Source organism: Lepidothrix coronata, unplaced genomic scaffold (assembly GCF_001604755.1).
Source record: "Lepidothrix coronata isolate B3197 unplaced genomic scaffold, Lepidothrix_coronata-1.0 Scaffold189, whole genome shotgun sequence".
NCBI classification, from domain to species: domain Eukaryota; kingdom Metazoa; phylum Chordata; class Aves; order Passeriformes; family Pipridae; genus Lepidothrix; species Lepidothrix coronata.
The window spans coordinates 364374-367650 of NW_016690369.1; positions in this window are offsets into that span (position 1 = coordinate 364374).

The following is a 3277-nucleotide window of genomic DNA, read 5'->3' on the forward strand; positions in this document are numbered from 1 at the left end:
TTTAAATGCACAGACTCATAGAACCATTTAGGTTGAAAAAGATCTCTAAGATTTAGTCCAACCATTAACCTAGATGCTCATTAACTTCTGTTTGTGGCTTGGCCAGGAGTTTGGAAGGATTTTCCATCTGGAAGCATGTTTTATCAGTCCCACAGCACTGCGGTGAGGTGTCAGGAATGCCTGGCTCCAGTTGTGCTTGGACAAGGGACTTGTAGGACCAGCTCACCCCAAGTGCTGTGTCTTCACTGTGTTTCTCTTGATCACGAGGTTGTAAAACAGCTCACACACCTTTCCATTCTCCTGCTCATCCTCTGAGCTAACAGTACAGGGAAAAAACGATCAGAGCCAGGACCAAAACAGGAGAGGCTTGATTTGGGTGTGCCTTGCATTGTGGCTTTGGTCATAGCTGTCTGGAGAGCTGCAGCTCCTGGCCATGCTCTGCTGGCCTTTGCCCTCATGCTGTGGATATCCAGTGTCCATCACCCACCCTCGAGTCACGAGCATTTGGGTGCTAAAGGCCACAGCAGGTCCCTGCTGCGCTGCTGGAAAAGGAGAGGGGTTTGGGAAAGCGATCCTCTCCGCCTGCCTATGGCACGGGAAGCATCCCCCTGTCACTTAAAACCAGCCCCGGAGCTCAGGCGGTGACATATGCTCCCTTCTCGCCTCCTCTCCCGCCCGCCTTTCATCGCAGGTCCTCGCAGGAGGCCCATTAAACACTTAGCTGACCTTGGACCTCTGCCCGCGCCAGCTGCCCGCGAGCACGGGCAGGAACGTGCTCGCATCGCGCCGTGCCCGCCGGAGCTGTCGGCCGTGATTTACCGTCATTCAACCGCCCCGCGGGGCCGGGAGCGGGAGCCGGGATGGCTGCACGGGGAGGGCGGGAGGGAGGCAGGAATGGAGGCAGCGAGAGCCGAGGTGGCACAGCGATGCCACGGGGCAGTGGCCGGCCGCTCTGCAGGTCCGCTGGCCGAGCCGCCCCTCTCAATGCCCCTCCGGGTTCAACCCCGGCTCTTAATTTTCCAGCTGACTACCCTCGCTCCTAACAGGAGCGAGAGGGGAAATGCAGATTAAAACAGTCACAGCCTCTGGCGCTGTGTGGCTGAAGGATGGATAACAACTGGGTTGGGGTGGTTTTCCCCCTCCCACGCTGTCCTGATGGGACCAAGCCTTCCAGGGAGGAATTTCTGGTGAAGGGGTGGCGTGTCCCAGCCACAGGCTTTTGGGTGAGGTGTGTGGGCACAGCTGGGCTGGTTTCACATTAGGAATCAGAGTGGTGCCCCTCAGACCATCCCAGCCATGCTGCAGCCCAGGACAGCATCCTTTGGGTGTGGGGTTAAGCCCATACCATTTTAGTTTTTGATTTGACACCCTGAATCTGAGCCACCACCTCACCATGTCCTGCTCGGCCACTCAGATGTCCTGGCCTTATCTCTAAAAAAATCAAATTTTCCATGGCTGCTTATAAAAGATCTTCCATGGTCTTAGCAGAGCTTGATGACCCCCTGTCCAAGCATCTCCGGGATCCTCTCCACTACTTGACCAGAGTGACCAAGAGCAGGTCCTTGTCCCCAGATTACTTCCAGCATTTCTCAGGGCTGTCCTGGGATGCTCTGTTCATCCCTGGTTTGTGATGTGAAACATTGAGGATATTCCTCGGGAAGAAAAGCAACCAGGAGCTGCATCTGCCAGACTTTGAAGGCAGCTGGAAAAGAAGAAGCCACATGAAAGAAGGAAGGAATGGAAAGTTCTACAAGGTACTTCAGCTGCACCATCAGCAGAACAAGGCAATGGCAAGCATAGAGCTGCTTCCCTGTTTCCCTCCCAGCTATATCTGGGGAGAGCCTTAGGGAAAAAAGGGTGTTAAAGCACTTTTAGCTGTACCACCCTGTTCATTGTATCCCCAGAGTCAGAAAGAGAAGTTCTGCCTTCCCCACCCGTGCTTCTCTCGGGTCATTTTTGGTAGTAATTAGCTTTTCCTGGGAGCCTGATAGGATGCAGTGAGCTACCAAGAGTTGCTGCTCTTTGTCCCAGGGGAAATTAGTATGTGGGAAAGGGTGGAAAATGTGAATCTCTTTGCCAGGTGCAGGATGGCTGCTCAGAGAACCTCTTGAAGAGATGGGAATGTTTTCCCCAGAGACAGGCTGTAGGCACCTGTTAAACTGGAGTAACCTCCCCTCAGTGAACCAATTTTTCTACCCCGTAGTGATGAGCAAAAGTTCACCAGAAGCTTGGGATGAGTTTGTAACTTTTTTTTACTCAACCCAGCACATAGAAATGCCCCAGGGAGATTTTTAGGATGTTGTCTCACTCCAAGGGGAGGAATCCCCAAGACTCCAGTTTTTGCCACCCTCCTGGTTGTCAGGACTGGGCTCAGGGCAGGGTGTATTTGCAGCTGCATGACTGCTGTCAGGGATTTCTCTGCACACACAACAGAGCCAGGCTGTGATTTTCCAGCAATAACCTCTGGTTTGGAGCGTGTTTTGGAGCAGTTCAAAGGCAGCTGGGCTGCAGCAGACAGCCTGCACCACTCCTGCCCTATCTCTGCTGGACACAGCAGAACTTGGGGACATGAAACTGAGGATCTAAAACTCTTCCTGCCTTTGAAAAATCTTCACTTGGTGACTTTGCTTGTCATAGTGAGGAACAAAAAAGGATTTGGAGCTGCATGGGGGCACAGAAGGAGCAAGATATGAAGGAGAAGTGCTGCTCCTGATGTGCCAGTGCTATTTTGGTGCCTTGACTCTGAAATAAATGCTCCAACAGGTTCTGGGCTGAGATCTGCTGGCTTATTCTTGCTCAACCGTGGAAACTCCATCACTCTTGGCTTGCCTTGGAAAAGAAACCCCCTTCAAGGCACTGGGGTTTTGTCTTCATTCCTACTGACCAGCATCTTGTGGGGAGCTCTTCAGGATGAGACATGGGAGGTGCTGGTGGAGTGGTGGGACAGGCAGGGACATCCTGATGTGGGAAACATGCCATGACTTCACCACCATCATTGCAGGGCTCATAAAATCATAGAATGGTTTGGGTTGGAAGGGACCTTAAAGCTCATCTCATTCCAACCTCCTGCCACGGGCAGGGACAAGTTCCACTAGACCAGGTTACTCCAAGCCCCATACAACCTGGTTTTGGATGGCTCTGCCACGATCCAGAGCCTGGACATTTCCTGGGGGAGGCTGGAGCCTGTGTGTGGGCAGAGAGAAGCTGGGCTGGTGCTGTGGCACCCACCGTAGGAGCATCCTGGAGAAGGCTGGGATGATCTTTCCCAGTGTCCCAT